Consider the following 19,610-nt stretch of genomic DNA (forward strand, 5'->3'; position numbering starts at 1 on the left):
TGTTGATGATGGACACCTCTGTCCAGGAAACCATGATGTGGTCTGAAGTGGCTCTTTTTCAGGCCTCTGTGGCTCCTTTCATCGGTTTAAGTATTCATTGAATGTTTGTTTGGTAACATGTCTCTTTCGTGGCCCCTCCTTGGTCCCACCTGGCCGATTGTCCACAGACGGATTCACGCTTCTGCCGATGTCGACCCGATGTCAGTCTCACCGTCTGTAGCAGGAAAAGAGGAATGTCACTCCGTCTACAACAAGCAGACTAATAATGAGAGGAAAGATGGGGAAAAGTCTGGACCCTGTAGTCTCCTGTGAGGCAGTCCAGCTCCACCTCAGAGCAACACACTCCAAACACGAAGTAGGCGTAGGGCTGGCCCTCCATCTTGTCCCAGTCCATTAAAGGTCCGGACCTCTGAGGATGCAGAGGAGACACTGTTCACCGCTTCTTCCTTCATGAACAGTTCAGCCGCGTAGCATTTAGACCTACCTGTGGTATCCTGTGGCCGATAAGCTGATCTTCTCAAAGAAAGCTGCTCTGACCTGCCATCAGAGGAAGCACACATGCTTTTTTAAAATGTTAGAAACCCTGAGATGTTCATTTCCTTAGCCAACCATACCCAAGTTTCCCAGGATCCTTTGGGGTTTTTCTCCCTAATCGGCTTCAGTCGTTGATAAAGAGTCTCACAGGCGTTCTAATGGAGGAAAAAAGAAGAGAATATTATCAATAATAATACTGATAACAGAAGTGAAAACTTGCAAGAACCAGCCTTCACCTTGACCGCCATGCCGTTAGCGTCGGTGCCAAAGGAAGCAGCTGAAGGACAGGTGTTGGGAACCGTGCTGGTGCTGGTTTCACTGATGTAGATCTTAGAGGACGGGATGTGAAGCTCCCGGCTCGCAACCTCACAACAAACAGGAACAAAAGTACCTTTATTTCTTTTTTTTTATTTTATTTGACCTTGCCCTATTCAGCATGGTGGCGGCACAATGATGGTCTGGCTATGTTGTGCCGAAAACATTTACTTTATCAAGAGGAGCTTCATGGGTATAAGGCTCCTCTTGATGATCTGATTTATTTATTTATTCTCATATATTTATTTTGAATTATGGAATTTATGTAATCTTGCTGGTCCTGACTGAAGGGGACAGAAAAAAGTAGAATAAGTAAAAGGAAAGTAGGAAAAGGAAGAGGAGACAAAGATCCAGCAGATAGAAGCAACGAGCTTCAATCCAACCTAACAGCAGACAAGCAGCTGCTACACCTGTACAGAAACACAACAGAGAATTTCCTACAGCTTTTACAGGTAAACTAAGCAGACAATCATCAGGAGTTCCTACAAAATAACCAAGACAGCAACAACATGTATCACAACAACAACCAAAGAACCAGAAACACACACACCTGAACCAAAGCATCTGTTAGTGTATAAACTGGACACCTCAGTGCTGAGTCAGCATGCAGAGGATGAGGAATGAGGAGGATCAGAGATGAAGCCACGCCTCTACGGAGGCTAGAGGCAGACTAGGGCGGACCAGAGACCCGGGCCATCAACACCAATCCTGGATCACCAACCCAAACCCCCCCCACCACAAAGGACCACCCCGGACCCATCCAGAGGACGGCAGTCTAAAGTTTCTAGACTGATACGTGATGGCTTGTTTTTCCATAGCAATCTGGATATACAGTGATACCTCGAGATACGAGTGCATTGACATACAAATTTTTTGAGATACGAGCTGACGGCGTCGAACAAAGACCCACAACAACAACGTGTGCTCTGTTTCTCCCACCTCAGCTTCTCGCGTTCTCACTCGGTTAGTGTTTGTGTACCTCGCTTTGTTAACACTTGTGAAAAGCTGTGCTCGTATTTTGTGCTTGTATTTTGTGCTTTTTATTTTGCGTACAGTACAATTTTATCACATTTAAACCATGGGTCCTAAGAAAGATGAGTGTAAAGGACAGTGCTGTGAATAAGAAGAAGATGATGTCTATTGAATTAAAGCTGGAAAATCAACAACTGGAGAGGAATTTTGCGAGCTGGAACGGATTAATGGGATTTCAATTCATTTAAATGGGAAAAATTGCTTTGAGATATGAGCAAATTGAGATACGAGCAAGGTCACGGAACAAATTAAACTCGTATATCGAGGTATTACTGTATGTTACCAGCTGGAGGATGGTTTAGTGGGTATCATTGAAAACAGGTAGTTTACTTTAGATAGGAACCATCATTTTAACTGTGGCAACCCTCCCCATGAGTGATATGGGTTAAGTGCCTCCACCGTGAGAGATCATCCTCTATTGCTTTAAGTAGCTGGACATAATTTAGCTTTGTTAGTTCTGATAACCTGGGGGAAATGTTATGCCTAGATATCTAATGTTTCCAGACTGTATTGTAGTATTGGGTATGTTTTGTAGGTCACAGTTAATGGGCATAACAATAGTCTTAGACCAGTTAATAGAGTAGTCAGATATTGATGAGAATGTGTTAATAAGTGTGATTGTCTGGGGGAGAAATGTCGGTGAGTTCTGGAGGGAAAAGTAATACATCATCAGCATAAAGACTTATCTTGTGTTCTATATTTTTTTGGCATGGATGGAACACCATGATCCAAATGCATTCAGTGAATTTCTTGACACTTTCGTTTAGCTAACTCCTTAACAATGTCGAGGCTTTGCTTATCTTTTTCAAATTGTGGTATGTGTGAAAAAAGTAGTGTTGGGGGGGGGGACAACAGCCTGGTAGAGACGGCATGGGCTGATGAAAAATACATGGAAGTGTTTGGGGAACTTATCAGTGAGGGACGAACAGAAAGGGAGAGAGGAGGACTCTAACATGTGAGGCTGGAAGGACACATTTTCTGTTGTTGACATCAATAGTAAACTTGCAAGTAAAACGTTTCTCTGCTGATAGATAATCGTATAGCTTCTATCAAACTACAAATATGGCTGAACTGTGGTGGTGTGGAACTCTCTGCGACCTGAAGGGAGGCGGGCATGAAATGCTCTCATTCACATTTAAAGAGACCAAACGAGTCGCTCTAAAGATGTGCTTCAGAACAGAGTTACCAAGGGGTGTGTGGAGCTAGAATAACAGGAAAAAGCCATGGGCAGGTTCTACTTTATATAGACCATAAATTAATGATTTACATGTGAAAAGGGAGGATTTAAAGCCTGATATGTCCACTTCAAAGTAGCTGATTTACCTTTAGTTTCTAAAACAGTGAAAAGGCTGCACTTTTTTTTCTAACAGCTAACGTTGAGACTGCCACATTAGCAACTAATGCTAAAACCGCCGGCGCTCCCAAGTTAGCAGCTAATGCTAGCAGATTGCAGGCTCTCATAAAAATCCCCATTTTTTTATTCAACAACATGATTATTTATCATGTTTATTATCAGTTCTTCTCCTTAAAAAGCTCCACAGCTTTCATCGGATTGGTCGATGTCAGCACATGAACAGTCAGACAAATTTTATGTTTTCATCGATGACACTGAAGAAGTTGACTTCTGACTGTACTGGAAACTCTGCCAGTGAAAAAAATAAGTAATGAACCCTTAAACTTTTGCTCGCTGTTGAAGGATCTTCTTGCTGGTTTTTCATTAACAATTGTATTGAACAGGTTTCTGTTTTAGTCTGGCACCCGTTGGTCTGCTTTGTCTCAGTACCTGTTGCATTTTGGTGTGGATGCCCTGACCCATCTCTGTCCCACCATGAGAGACCAGAACAGAGCCATCTTTATAGACGTGGACCAGAGCCGCAGCCTTTCACAAACAGAAGAAAAAAGCTCTTATTATTGTCATGTGGTGGAAACCAGCTTGCAGAGGAAAGCTGACTGACCTGATTCAAGAAGCTTTCTGCGAAGGCGACCCCGTATTTGATGGGAATGATGGACAGCCCTCTCTTCTTCCAGCGGTGGTGCTGGTTAAACTGTGGACGGCTCTGCGCCGAGCATTGTAGTCACTCCGGACCTTACAGTCCTCCCAGCAGCGCAGCATGTTCTCCGGGCTGAACCTCCATCCTGTAGTGGGTGGCGGACGGCCCCGTGTACATGTTGGCCTCACGGATCTGAGGAAAAATTCAGACGTTAGGGTTAATAATAACAAAATAAGTTTTTCTATTGGAAAACAAAATGTAGAACAAAGTTCCAAATACATTTTCAAAGTGAAAACATAAAATCTGTAGCAGAATTTACACATCTCCGGTTGGTCCTTGACCCCCAACTGAAACTTGATAAACACTAAGAAAACAATACAAAGTAATATAAAAGGTTTTATCCTAATCAGCCACTATATCCCAGACCAGGCCGCCCTCCTACACGTGCATGTTATGAATATTCTCACTTATATCGTCCTGCATGACAGCAAGGGGCCCGGCCCTCAGCCACAAAGTCCAACAGGGTCATTGTTCAACCAAAAAGCTTCCACTACCAGAACTAGAAGCTTCCACCTCCAGAACTAGAGCTCCACAACCAGAACTAAAAGCTTCCACCAACCAGAACTAGAAGCTTTCCACCAACCAGAACTAAAGCTTCCACCTACCAGAACTAAAAGCTTCCACCAACCAGAACCTAGAAGCTTCCACCAACCAGAACTAGAAGCTTCCACCAACCAGAACTAGAAGCTTCCACCAACCAGAACTAAAAGCTTCCACCAACCAGAACTAGAAGCTTCCACCAACCAGAACTAAAAGCTTCCACCAACCAGAACTAAAAGCTTCCACCAACCAGAACTAGAAGCTTCCACCAACCAGAACTAGAAGCTTCCACCAACCAGAACTAGAAGCTTCCACCAACCTGAACTAGAAGTTTCCACCAACCAGAACTAGAAGTTTCCACCAACCAGAACTAAAAGCTTCCACCAACCAGAACTAAAAGCTTCCACCAAGCTGAACTAGAAGTTTCCACCAACCAGAACTAAAAGCTTCCACCAACCAGAACTAGAAGTTTCCACCAACAGAACTAAAAGCTTCTACCAACCAGAAATAGAAGTTTCCACCCTGCAGAGCTCCATCTGGTCCGTCTACAGTTTCGTCCAAACATGCAAAGCTGTGGAATTCATCACCGTCTGAACTCAGGACCACATCTGAGTTTAGAGCCTTTAGGTTTACGTCTTGGCTGAAAACAAACCAAAACTGTAGCCACAGTGTGTGTGAATGAAACAATGAAGGATTTATTGTAGTGTGTGTATGGGTGAAGCCTTATACAGGTTTCGTCATGTATGATTGTATTTAAAGCGGTTTTAAAAACGGCCCAACCAGGGCCGGAGCTGAGAATCAGCTCCGGCTATAAACTCTACAAACTATACAAATAAAATTTCTCTATCAAATAATTAAATAAATATGGAATATATAAAATAAATCATTAAGTGTCATTAAATAAGTTATTCATTGAAAATCTGCACTTTATTCATTTATGTTAAGACTTTTTTAATTTATACGATTATAATTATTAATTAACATTAACTATTAATAAACTGAATAAATGAATATTGATAATAGTAATGAATAAATTAAATAAATAAGTTTCATTAAATAAGTTAATCTTTTCATTAATTTATTTGTATTTATTTATGGACTATGTATGAAGTTTAGTATATATGAAACAGCTGAAGGTACCACCTGGGGCTGCAGGGCGTCCCCAGCAACCAGAGCCACGTCGTTGATCATGTTCTCCACCACCAGGAGGCCCTGCGGCACGCCGAAGCCCCTGAATGCACCGTTGGAGGCAGGTTGGTCTCTGCAGGCGGCTGCACGGCCTCGCAGGTTCGGGATGCTGTAAGCGCTGTCTATGTGAAGCAGAATCTTCTAAGCGACCTGCGAGAAGCATGGAAAATCAGTGGCTGCATTTAATGTTTTTGTCGTGAGCAAGGTCGACTTTTTCACCTACCAGAACGGATTCATCCACAGCGCATCCAGCGTTGAAGGTAGTACTGGAAATCTGCAGCTATGATCCCTCCCATCGTTCAGAAAACCCACCTGAAACAAACACAGCTCAGCCAGCAGGACCGCTCAGCTCCGGTCACGTTTATACAAACCAGCAACGCTGAGTAAAATACAAGCGCCGTCTCATCAACCCATAATTTATCCCCAGCAGCAGATCAGCAACACATCAGAGGATGAAACTGAGACGTTTCACTATGTGATGAAAATACGAGCTGATAGTGAATCTGATGCAGCAAAAACAAAAAAAAGGTTTTTTTCTGGAAAAAGTTGGAACAGGAGCAACAAAAGGCTGGAAAAGTACCTGGTACAAGCAGAAAACACCTGGAGGAGCAACTAACTGGTTTAACTGGTAACAGGTCAGTAACATGAGCAGGTGTAAAAGGAGCATTTATATTTATATAGTTCAGGAAGAAACTGAGATCCAGATGTTTTAGCTGATGGAAGCTTAAAATTAGCTGTGATCGGCTCGTATCGATGGATCTGGAACCTGGCGTCTTCAGATGGATCCAGACTGTTTACCTTGTATTTAGCCAGGACGGGATGGCCGCTCCCCCCAGTGATCAGCATGTCCTCGCCTCTCTCCAAGATGCAGCGGACCGGACGCTTGGTCCTGAAAACAAAGACCAGCTGGCTCTGAGTTTCCTTTCATCTGAAGCAGATTTCTGATCATGTTTCTTGACTTACTTCCACGCAGCCACTGAGGTGATGGAAGCCAGGATGGACGTTTTAATGACCTTCCCTCCAAAAGCTCCGCCCATCCTTTTGACGTGACAGGTGACCCTGTTGGACGGGATGTCCAACGTCTCTCAACGGCGTCCTGATACAAATGAAGCCTGTTGGCTCATCAGGGGCCTCATTTATCAACCTGAGCGTAGCGAAGCCGACTACAGAGGCGACGCAGAGAAACAGGAAATCACGGCACAAAAACGTTCCTGATTTATCAAACCGTGCGCACACACGTCTCACGCCTATAATTCAGAACCAACTCTAAAGCGGCGCGACGTGAGGGAGCGCCTTGCCCGCCCACATGGAGGCTATAAAAGGTCGGGTGGACGCCTGTAACACATATTCATCACATCGTTTCCATGACGGCTCGGGAGGGAAAAAAGAGGGAAGAAGCGGATTTCTCCAGAATGTGAAGCTGAGATCCTGATGGACTACGTGGGAAAACTAGAACAGGTTTTATGTGGTGGGGATGGCGTGGTCATCCCCCAGGTCAGAAAGGTGGAGGAGGGCAGCAGGTGGAGATGCAGTCAACGCCGTGTCAGAGGAAGACGTCTGACTTCCACTTAATGATGGCGTCCGTTTGAATTCATGCTTGTGTTCTTCCTCTCAGACGTAAGTCGCTTTGGATAAAAGCGTCTGCTATATGACTGTGGACCCTGACCACTGCTGGTTTAACGTCTGTGGACTCTGACCGCTGCTGGTATTAACGTTTGTGGACCCTGACCGCTGCTGGTTTAACGTTTGTGGACTCTGACCGCTGCTGGTTTAACTTTTGTGGACTCTGACCGCTGCTGGTTTAACATGTGTGGACTCTGACCGCTGCTGGTTTAACGTTTGTGGACTCTGACCGCCGCTGGTTAACGTTTGTGGACTCTGACCGCCGCTGGTTTAAGTTTGTGGACTCTGACCGCCGCTGGTTTAACGTTTGTGGACCTCTGGACCGCCGGCTGGTTTAACGTTTGTGGACTCTGACCGCCGCTGGTTTAACGTTTGTGGACTCTGACCGCCGCTGGTTTAACGTTTGTGGACTCTGACGCCGCTGGTTTAACGTCTGTGGACTCTGGACCGCTGCTGGTTTAACGTCTGTGGACTCTGACCGCTGCTGGTTTAACGTCTGTGGGCTCTGACCGCTGCTGGTTTAATGTCTGTGGGCTCTGACCGCTGCTGGTTTAACGTATGTGGACTCTGACCGCTTGCTGGTTTAACGTATGTGGACTCTGACGCTGCTGGTTAATGTATGTGGACCCTGACCGCTGCTGGTTTAACGTTTTGTGACTCTGACCGCTGCTGGTTTTTAACGTCTGTGGACTTCTGACCGCTGCTGGTTTAACGTATGTGGACTCTGACCGCTGCTGGTTTAACGTCTGTGGACTCTGACCGCTGCTGGTTTAACGTCTGTGGACCCTGACCGCTGCTGGTTTAACGTCTGTGGACTCTGACCGCTGCTGGTTTAACGTATGTGGACCCTGACCGCTGCTGGTTGGGACGTGATCTGCCGCGTCTGCTGCCCAGCGTCTGAATTTCTGTTGCCATGGTTACCAACTACCGTTTAGTCAGTGCAATAATTTACAACAATAAGTCTATTTGATGGAACGTCTTTCATAGGTGTACATTATCACTTTTTAATGGACACCCTCCAGCCAATCAGAATTGAGCATTCACACAGACCATGGTATAAAAGTTATTAAACACAGAGTAACGTTAAGAGCGCGGGATCTTCCTCGTAGCGCCGACAGGTCCACTGGCCCTGCTTCCTCTCCCTTCATCAGATGATATCTGACTCTGCAAGTCACGAAAAACGACTTGACACGATAACGTTAGCTATTAGCAGTAGCTTGGTACCAAATACATGGAGGGCATGCTTGTAACTTATCTGAATTAAAAAACAGAATTATGTATCATTCTCATCACCTGACGGGACACTCAAACTTCACATTTATGACTCTCCGCAGCATCTGTAGTTGTAATAACGCTCTTAAACGGTGAGGTTCCAGTAGAGCTCTACTCGGTGGCTTGTAATATACGAGCACACCACTAGATGGGAGTAATTCTTGTACACTGGGGCTTTAAAGTAGACAGGACTTTTGTGTCTGCAACTTATTTCCCCCAGTCCCAGCGGTGCTTACAGCCTTTATAATTTTCATTTTTAATTTCAGAAGACAGTCATATGTGTGATCCCTGGATCATGTTTTAAGTAAAAGCAGCACAGGCAGGTGCCGCCGTGTCGCTCATAACTGTCCATTTCTACAACAATAAACCAGAGTAGAACAATTAATCATTGGTAAAAAGAACTAAAATGTTTGTGCCTGATGAGTATAGTTTCTTTAAAATGTATTTTGCTCCAATAGAGGTCGCAACAACATCTGCATACAGGCTTTGTTCTTACGTGATAATGTCCCACACTTTTTATTGGATGACAGCTCCAGCTTCCGTAGAGATTGGTAGCAGTTTATTTAGAGTTAAATAGTTAGACTCAGAGGAAGTCCTGCAGGTGCAAACGGACACCGCTTTTAACCAGGTGGACAAGGAGTTGCAGGAGATAAAGACGTGTGGACAGAAATGAGGAAAACAATAAAAAGCTTTGTGTAAGAATTAATAAATAAATCCTCCTCTACGTGTTTCCTAAGCGTTGCATCACTTCTAGACCTCCAGCCTCCAGTCTGGTCCCGCTCTGCTGGGTCTAGAATGAAGGACTGAAGCTACTTTCCCGCCTGTTCTTTTACTGACTGCTACATGCTGGCAGCAGACTGGCTCCTTATTTATCTGGATGGGTTTTATAACATGAAGTTTTGTTCCACAATGACAGAACATGTTTTAGTGGTTGAGCTTCTTATTAACATCATCTCCCTTTTTCCTGGAAATTCTGGTTTTCCCGAGCGTGGCTCTTAGGAGGATTAATATGGAACGTGTGTTTATTCATGTCTACAAACAGCTTTAATATCTAACATAGTGGATTGTGTACAAATGTCTCGCATTTCACATCATTTCCTGGTTTTATTCTGGACCGTTGGTGTCGCCGCTTCCCGTTTACCGGAGGGTCAGAGTCTGCGTGGAGGTAGGAATATTTTCCCGCTAAGTTTGGTTTTTATAAGTCCCAAAGCTGACTATATGTGGTGTACGCCGGTTTTCGTTCCTACGCCGGTTTTTTTTTTTCCTACGCTGGTTTTCGTTCCTACGCCGGTTTTCGTTCCTACGCTGGTTTTCGTTCCTACGCCGGTTTTTGTTCCTATGCCAGCTTTATAAATGAGGCCCCTGGTCTGGGCATAAACATGAGAATCGCAGCATCTGTACCTGAGTTAAGGTAGGCCACTGAGTGGAGATGTAGACATTAAACTCGGTTTCCTCGCCCACCGGAACGACCAGCATGCTCTGGGTCTCCATGTAGAAATGCTCCTGGCCTCCTATTTGAATCCCACCTGAGGAGAAGGTGAGGTGGAACTAGGTGAACCAGACACATTTCTGCTTCTGTCTGCTGGAAACTTCTTCAAAATCGTTTACCTTCATAAATCTGATCTACATGTGAGAAAGCTCCAGCTACATCTCCTCTCTCAATCTCTCGCAGAGGCTCATAGAAAGACGACTTCTCGATGGCATCCTGACACAAGCATTGCGGTCAGCTGTGGCAGCCAATCAGAATCAACACCTGACAGTAAATAAGTGGGCAATGAAATCGATGGCAGACCTGGATGGTGAAAATGGGGTCAGGTAAGTCTTCATAGGTGATCTTCACAGCCGCCGCTCCTCGTTTGGCGTGCGCCTTCGAATCGGCGACCACCGCACACACCATCTGACCGATGCAAGACACCTGCACACAACCAGCAAGGAGAAGATCTGGTTTTCAGTTTATATGAGGATAGTTGTGTCTGAAATACTACCAACCTCCACTTTATCAGTAGCATCTAATCAGCCAACCGCATTGTAGCAACTACATGCATCTGGTCACGTAGACATTTGAAAAGACGACTTTAACCTGAGCTAGGTTTATGCCACGAATTCCTAAAACTACGCCACAAATCCCTGAGACCATCCATCCATGCATTGTCTGCCACTTTTCCGGAGTCATGGGGGCAGCTGCCTAAGCAGGGAAACCCAGACTTCCCTCTCCCACCCACATTCACCAGCACCAACACGACAAGACGTGTTGGTGGGATTGAGAAGGTCTTCGAAGTATTCCCCCCACCTCCTCACAACGTCCCGAGTCGAGGTCAGCAGCCCCCATCCCCACTGTACACAGTGTTGAAGAAGCACTGCTTTCCCCTCCTGAGCCGCCGGATGGTGGACCAGAATCTTCTCAAAGTCATCTGGAAATCATTCTCCATGGCCTCTCCAAACTCCTCCCATGCCCGAGTTTTTGCCTTAGTGACCAACGAATAACCTGATACCCATCAGCTGCCTCTGGAGTCCCACAGGCCAAATAGGCCTGATAGGACTCCTTCAGCTTGACGGCATCCCTTACTGCTGGTGTCCACCGAGTTCGGGGGTTACCGCCACGACAGGAACCAACGACCTTACGGCCACAGCTGCGGCTGGCCGCCTCGACAATAGAGGCATGGAACACAGCCCACTTGGACTCAATGTCCCCCGCCTCACCCGGGACATGGTTGAAGCTCTGCCGGAGAACGGAGCTAAAACTTTTTCTATCAGGGGACTCTGCCAGACGTTCCCAGCAGACCCTCACAACACGCTTGGGTCTGCCAGGCCTGACCAGCATCCTCCCCCACCATCTGAGCCAACTCACCACCAGGTGGTGATCAGTTGACAGCTCCGGCCCTCTCTTCACCCGAGTGTCCAGAACATGCGGCCACAAGTCGGACGACACGACTACAAAGTCGATCATCGAACTGCGGCCTAGAGTGTCCTCCAATCACGCCCCTTCAGGTCTCACTGCCATTGCCCACGTGGGCATTGAAGTGCCCCAGCAGAACGAGGGAGTCCCCGAAAGGAGTGCTCTCCAACACCCCCTCCAAGGACTCCAAAAAGGGTAAGAAGGAATAAACACAAACAACAGTCAGGACCCGTCCCCCCAACATACAGGCGCCAAGTCGGGGGGCAATGCCCATGCCCACACCTGCTCGGCGCCTCTCACCGGGAGCAACTCCAGAATGGAAGAGGGTCCAGCCCCACTCAAGGGCAGTGGTTCCAGAGCCCAAGCCGTGCGTCGAGGTGAGTCCAACTATATCTAGCCGGAACCGCTCAACCTCGCGCACCAGCTCAGGCTCCTTCCCCGCCAGAGAGGTGACATTCCACGTCCCTAGAGCTAGCTTTTGCAGCCGAGGATCAGACCGCCAGGGTCCCCGCCTCTGGCAGGCGCCCAGCTCACAATGCACCCGACCCCTATGGCCCTTCCTGCAAGTGGTGAGCCCACGGGAGGAGAGGCCCACGTCACCCTCACCCAACTGAGCCCCATGGGCAAAGGGCCGGCCACCAAGTGCTCGCCTCCGTGCCCTACCTCCATGCCTGGCTACAGAAGGGGGGCCCAGTGACCCACGTCCGGGTAAGGGAAACCTGCCTCTCCATGCCACAAATTCCTAAAAATATGCCACTAATTCCTATGACTATAACATGAATTCCTAGGACTACACCATAATGAACACATCTTTACCAAACAGCTGAAATTAATAAAGAATATTTTGATGAACACAACAAATAAGGAGTTCAGATTCTCCAGATCTCAATCCAGTCTTGTAACTGTCTAATCATGCAGAAAGTACCTTATTCCATACCTTACCGTACCTTATTCTCAGCAAGAAGCTCCTCACTGTAACCGAACATTGCACGTTCCTTCTTCCCGGGAATATCTTTGGCCGTGATGACATCAACAACTCCAGGAAGCTGCATGGCTGCGCTCACATCCAGGTTTCTAGGGGACAGGAACCAGATTAGAAATGCCAGACCTGGAGGCTTCACAGAGCCACCTTTTCTCCTTACATGATCTTAGCTAGGGCTCGGGAGCTGGTGACCAGCACCAGGAAGAGCTCTCCGTCTGTCCTGGGCATGTCGTCGCAGTATATGGCTTCGCCGTGGCATGGCTGACGGCAGAGCGATGCATCATGGGACGCCCCACTGGGTCATGGACGCTCTGGCTGTCTGACACAGGCTGAGGAAGACCAGATTGCACAGACTGGTTTTGGGAGTGTTGCTGTTAACTGAAGGAATAATTTAAGGATGACTCCTGACCTGAAACTCCTGCAGACTTGGCTGGATATCTCCGGGTAAAGGCAACAACTTCTCTGGAAGCTCATCTGGGATCACGTTCTGGAAAAAAAAAAAAAAAAAAAAAGACTGTGGGATCAACCCGACAAATTGCGATGAAAGCTACATAAATCACTGGTTTTACCATTTCTTTGAGCTTCTGGAGGACCTCCAGGTTGAATTTGAAGAGAAGACTGAGAGTCAGGGAGCGACGAAAGTCAACCTTCCCTCCAGGAGCTGAAGGAGGAAGGACCAGCTCATCCAGGAGGACGTTGTAGGCCTGGCTGAGAGTCCCTTCATCCCATGGTCTGATGGAAACAGAAGAAGATTAAGCCATTTTCAGCTTTTCTTTAAATATATAACTACATGAAGCTAAAGCATTTAAATCCCAGTCAGCAAGCAGACATGATGTTTCTCAGCTGTCAGATTGGGAGGTAAAATGATGTAAAATGAATGTATGAATAGATATAGCAGCATAAAGGCCGACCAGAAGAAGAAAACAGAATTTATTACTAAAAGAACTTTGTAGAAAAAACACACAGATCAACAGTGACCAAGCCTTGTCTCATCTCATTATTCTCTCAAGTCTTGGCTTTCAGGAGAAAAATATCTTTGGCTGCTCCTGATTGGATGTTACCGTCAATCTAAGCTCTCTGATTGGTGGAAAGTCTGACAGGAAGTGGCTTCATCATCATGTCCAGGTCTAAATAGAGGTCTCTTAGCAACATAGTAGTGATGGTTATGTTTTTATGGTGAAATGTGATAAATAATGCTGTTATCATGGATCATTGTGGATTTACCAGATAGAGTCTCTGAATAAAACTACATTTAGTGGCTGGATTGGAAACCTCCTGGACGGGATAGAAATGTCTGGAAAACTTCCGTAGATCAGCTAAAGGGTAAAATATCCATCACATTTACCCCACAGAGCTACATGCTACCGCTCCTGGTGGAGGAGATGGAGCTCGGGTAGATCTGATGGAGGTTTAAGGGTTAAATCTGAGAGATGAAATGAGAGTGATGAAGAAAGGATGAAGAGAAGGCGAGCAGACTTAAAAACATGAAGAAAGAGATTGATAAGAAGTAATAAATCTCACCTTCCTACGATAGCTTTGCAGGTTTTAGTGGCACTAACGGTGGTCGGACCCATTCCCCCGTAGTAGATGCTGATGTCCTGAACTACCCTGGACCCCTCAGAGAAACACACCCTCATCCCGGTCGTCACGGTAGCGAACGAGGCCTCCTTCCTTGGTGCATGACGGAGAGCTCGAACAAACTCCCCCTGCAGGACAAACAAGGTACTACACTGGTGATCCTGGTCATCCAGCAGCAATTTCCTCCAGACAAGTCTCAGATGTTCTGGTCTAGATCAAGGATGAATTTTCTAATAACCATTCCATTATTTTATATTAATCTAATATGTCTCATGGTTACTGTTGATGCTTTTAGGTGTATTTACACCAGGATAGTCTGGGGGACTCGGTTTTGACTGGGTGTGGATTTCCGTAAAATTTCACATCTTTCTTTGGTTTTGTTTGTGTTCAAACTGCATTAACTGAATCAGACAAAACCACCTGGACAACCTCCCACATAAGTTCTGCCCCCCTCGCAAGGGGGCAATAGTACCAACTACTGATCAATAATGAAAAAGCAGGAAGAAGAAACCCAGACTCCTTGATTGTCAAGTCAAATTTTTTTCTATAGCACAACCTAAAGCAAAGAAGCAAGAACAGGGCATGTGGTCAGCAAACAAGTCGCAGCATTTTTAATATTTTGGAGCCTCTTAACAGAAAATTTGTCAAGACCTACATAGAGGCTGTTACACTAATCAGTACATGAAGAAATAAAAGAATGAATTGCTGTATCCAGCTGAGGAGGATGGAGGCTTAACCTTAGCCAAACGCCTCAGATGCTCTGACCACCGAGCTAATTTGTTTACTAAACTTAAAATGGGCATAAAAGATAAAACCAGGTTTCATGCAGAAGAAACACAAAAAGAACTGAGATCACCAACAGCCCTGCTGTAAAGTCTGGTTTACAATAATTACTACAACAAGTACTATAGTTAGCTTTATACGATAGTTTTATTTTTGTCCAGGCTATTAGTTGCCATCCAGGACTGAATGTCCTGAGCAGTCTACTAAGGCCTGAACAGAGGCTCTGGTTTTTAGACGTAAATAAATCTGCATATCATCAGCAAAACAACGAAATGTGATATTGTGTTTGCTAAAGCTGGAACCCAGCGGCTGTGAGTATAAGGAGAGAAGAAACGGGATGGCTTGTGACGTCACACCATCCAGCGACACTTCTGATGAAGACGCAAGACTACCGTCCAACATGTCAGGTAGGCTGATGACAACTGTCTGATTACAGAAGAAATAAAGCATCTATAGAAAAATTAGGGACAACCTTGTGTCAAACAGCTTCGTCATTTGGAGAAACTTGTGCTAAAATGGGCACACCAGAGGAACCAGTCCAAGTGGCCAAAGAACGCATCCAATGGACAGCAAACAAAATCAATAAACCATAACAAGAACAGGAGGTTTCAGAAATCAGTTCCCCCTAAGCAAAGAAATAGAGACAGTACTCTACAGTACGATAAATGACAAATGGATTTGCAATCTTTCCAAACACAGTTCAAATTTCCACCAAGAAACATAAGCAAAAAAAAAGCAGCGGCCATTTATGCACTAAAAAATAACACCGATAATACAATCCTCCCGGCAGACAGAACTGGACACAGAACAATATGAAAAGCAAATGAAGGATATGTCGCAAGACGAAAACATGTACGAGGTCCTAAAAAAGATTCAACAGAAACCAAAAAGAACAAACTCAATGTGCTATTGAAACTGCTATTAAATACCAAAAAAACCAGACAAACAGACATAGAACCACCTCATACCAACCGCCAGCATCACCCCGGATCTACGGTACAATACACAAACCCAGGGCTCTGCTTCGTCCCATCATGGACCGCATCGGGTCAGTGACATACAACCTCTCCAGAGCCTTGGCCAACATTCTGAAACCCCTCCTGGGCAACACAGTTCAGCACTGCAATAATAAGCAAAGGAGCTAAAAACTACAAAAGCTGCCCCTGATGAAATATTATTCTCACACGATATGTCTTTATTCATCCCGACCCCAGTTCAGGCCACATCACAAATAGTCTATGAAGAGTTGTTAGCAGATGAATCTCTTAAAAAACTCACTGCACTCTCTCCCAGCTTCTACATTTCGTCGCCACATTCACTTATTTCCAATTCCGTAACACCATTTACCAACAAAAGGAAGGTTTCGCCACGGAGGACTCCCTGTCAGCTATTATGTGTGGCTTTTTTATTCCAGAGGAAAAAGCAAACGTCTGCACCTGAGAACCGCCCACCAACGTTAAGGAAACGTAGACGACATACAGGAAAAAGTCAAAGTTGGACAAATGCAACAGACCACAGACCACCTGAATACCATAGAGACACAGAAAATCTAATTCACACATGACAACCGATACATCGCCTTCTTGGACATAAACATCACACACACACAGACGATGGCGATATTAGAATAAGAATTCACAGGAAACCAACACAAGCAGAAAACATTCAAAACGCACTGAGAAAACTCCTACCGCACCCACAGAGAAGATCCACCACAACCACCAACCAACTGCAACATCATTTAAGAAATACCTGTCAGGACACAAAGACGAACATCCAAAGGATGCGAAAGAGAAACTGAAAAGAGACCAACGGTTAAGAAAAGAAACAGGTCCTACAGGAAAACATGACCACTGCAAAAAGGAAAATCCCATCACTGGGAAGAACGACCTCCGCTCGGAGCGTTGGAGATCAGAAAGCCAACCAACACAGCCAGGATCCGGGATGAGGGGGCTTTCCTGCTTTCCCACACCTGGACCAACATCCTTCAGCCGTCAGCATCAACCCACCGCTCCAATAAGTCGCTTAGATGAATGGGTTTGCTCTTTTTTGCGGGATCAGGTTGGGAAAACTGGACCCGTGCAGGACTCTGGTCTTGGGGTTCCTAGTTTAACTGTGGTGTGCAGAACGTTTGGGTTTTTCTGAACACACGCCGGTGGCTTCGTCTTCGTCAATCCTCTGCACCACTTCCTCCTTCCTCCTCATACTTTATCGCGGTTTGACATATGTCACTTTCTTCTTGGTCCGTTAGCAAGTCAAGCGAGGCTTCCAAGCGGACCAGAGTCCACTTCTTGGTCCACATGCTCGTTCCCACTGCACCAAACGAACCGTTGAAATATGAACGCTCCAGGGTCTATTTTGCAACGACAGAATCCTTTTTTTTAAATGTAAGTTGAAATAATAACAATAATATCTAGAAGACAGAATCATGTTCTTAGTTGTTATATTAATAATAATAATGGCAATAACAATGAGAAACCTGTCATATATACATTTAAAGAAATAAATTAAGAGGGGCAGACAAACATTTTACTCTAATAACAATAATAATAACAATAACAATAATAATAATAATAATAATAATAATAATAATAATAATAATAACAATAACAATAACAATAACAATAATATTAACAATAACAACAATAATAATAATAATAATAATAATAATAATAATAATAATAATAATAATAAAAATAATAATAATAATAATAATAATAGCCTAGTTGTCATGGCAGTAGTAGTTTTAATAAACAAAGTGGAAAAAAGGTTATTAAATATAAATAGCAAATGTAAATAAAATAATTATTACCATCAGAGAGAATAATTTAACATGTTTTGATGCTTTAAACCTGAATAATGTAACTGTAAAGAAATAAGATTTGGTAATGAACAGCAGCTCTTGGTACCTTTCTTGTAAAAGGAATGAAAACCGAGACCACGACTTCTTCTGGTTCCAGGAGGGTTTTCCCAAAACCCACAAAGAAATCCTGATCCAGGGGAACTTCTCGTCTTCCTCCTGTTGAATTTACACCACAACACTTCATTTTCAGCTTCTTAACCCACACAGATTCCTTCACTTTTCCATCTTTAAACAGATGTTTGAATCTTAAAGGCCCGGAGACGACGCACCGCCAGAGACGACGCTGACTCTTCCATTCCCGGCAGCCAGGGACGGGGTTCAGGTCTGAGTTGGGGTACGCACTGACAACATTCCCTCCAAGAGACTGAAAGAGAAGATTAAATTAGGATGTTTTAGCTCCGTTTACGTCACACACTGACTCCTTTTCTGCAAAGTTCTTATAATTTTTCTCTCAAACTCAAAATGTTGTGACTGAAAAAAACTGTAAAAAAACTTTTTACTTTGACTTTTTTCCCACATCTCAGGTTTTCTCTGGTTGACACCCATACCCTCCTCCTCCTCACTGAACATCCTGGATTAACTGCACCATGACTCCACTTTAAACCCATTCATTCCTTATTGTCAGCACTTCGTTAGGAAGAAAACTGGTGACACTTTTACTGGATTCTGCCAGATTCCACTGGTTTCCCACCGTAGGCAGACAGTTTTACCACCATGAGGTGCAATGGCTTTTTGTGTGTATGTGTGAAACAAGTTCCTAATCATCTATTTAATATTAAATCATTTCCGGCAGAAAGAAATCACTCTTAGCGCCATGGTGGCCCCATGACCTGAAGGTCACCAAAGCGTGAAGTTTGAAGAGGGCTCAGGGTTAACGTAGTGCCTGGCTGAGTCTGAAGGAAAGGAAAAGCTTAAGGAAGTTTAGGTGGACGCAGGAAACAGGAAATAATGCCGGGATTGTCCTCACTGCAACGTTCCGGATCTGCTGGCTTCCCAGGTTCCCCAGCTGCTGGATCAGGGCTCTGAACAGCTCGGTTTCTTCCTCCGGGAACTCAAGAAGCAGCTTCTCCAACAGACAGCGGACCTCGGACAGACTGCAGCCCGCTCCGACCCAAACGCCTGCACACAGGAAGAAGAAGACGCTGCAAAGGATGAAGACTCAGAGAGAAAACAGGGATGGAGCAGATGTAGGTTACAAACCACGAGGTGTCAGAGAAACCTCGAACAGCTCCGGGACTCTGCTGGGAGAGATGATCAGCGGGTGGAGGACACCTTTAAACTTCATGTCTGGACCTGCAACACAAACACGGACCAGAGTTTGGATGGATGATGGATGGTATGGATGGATGGATGGATGGATGGATGGATGGATGGATGGATGGATGGATGGATGGATGGATGGATGGATGGATGGATGGAATGATGGATGGATGGATGCATGAATGGTTGATGGATGGATGGAATGATGGATGGTGAATGGATGGATGGAATGATGGATGGTGAATGGATGGATGGTTGATGGATGGATGGATGGAATGATGGATGGATGGATGGATGGAATGGAATGGATGGAGGGATGGATGGATGGATGGATGGATGGATGGATGGATGGATGGATGGATGGATGGTTGATGGATGGATGGAATGATGGATGGTGAATGGATGGATGGTTGATGGATGGATGGATGGATGGTGAATGGATGGATGGATGGATGGATGATTAATGGATGGATGGATGGATGCATGGATGGTTGATGGATGGATGGAATGATGGATGGTGAATGGATGGATGGTTGATGGATGGATGGATGGAATGATGGATGGTGAATGGATGGATGGATGGATGGATGGATGGATGGATTGGATGGATGATTAATGGATGGATGGATGGATGGATGGATGGATGGATGCATGGATGGATGGAATGATGGATGGATGTGAATGGATGGACGG

At 45.1% G+C, this 19,610-nt stretch overlaps 1 pseudogene; it reads right to left on the reverse strand.

The window, feature by feature from the left end:
* Nucleotides 1–213: 213 nt before the first annotated feature.
* Nucleotides 214–19,610, reverse strand: part of LOC121635526 — a 30,580-nt pseudogene continuing 11,183 nt past the window's right edge.

This window comes from Melanotaenia boesemani, chromosome 24 (genome assembly GCF_017639745.1).
Source record: "Melanotaenia boesemani isolate fMelBoe1 chromosome 24, fMelBoe1.pri, whole genome shotgun sequence".
NCBI classification, from domain to species: Eukaryota; Metazoa; Chordata; class Actinopteri; order Atheriniformes; family Melanotaeniidae; genus Melanotaenia; species Melanotaenia boesemani.